Raw genomic sequence first — 355 nt, forward strand, 5'->3', positions numbered from 1 at the left:
ATTTTTAGTAGAGACGAGGTTTCACCGTGTTAGCCAGGATGGTCTCGATCTCCTGACCTCGTGATCCGCCCGCCTCAGCCCCCTAAAATACTGGGATTACAGGCACGAGCCACTGGGCCTGGCCACTGTGGGTCGATTTCTAATTGCACAGCCTCCACTCTGGACCTTGCCTGGGACCCTGCCTCTGCATTTACTGTTCAAGTAAATTTGTAATCATGAGATGAAAAATTAAGCTGTCCTGTAGCTCTGACACTGATCCAGGATTAGTAACTGGCTTTTTAAGATGTTTGAGGCCGGGCGCGGTGGCTCAAGCCTGTAATCCCAGCACTTTGGGAGGCCGAGACGGGCGGATCAC

The sequence above is a fragment of the Colobus angolensis genome, unplaced genomic scaffold (genome assembly GCF_000951035.1).
Source record: "Colobus angolensis palliatus isolate OR3802 unplaced genomic scaffold, Cang.pa_1.0 Scaffold303, whole genome shotgun sequence".
Classification (NCBI taxonomy): Eukaryota; Metazoa; Chordata; class Mammalia; order Primates; family Cercopithecidae; genus Colobus; species Colobus angolensis.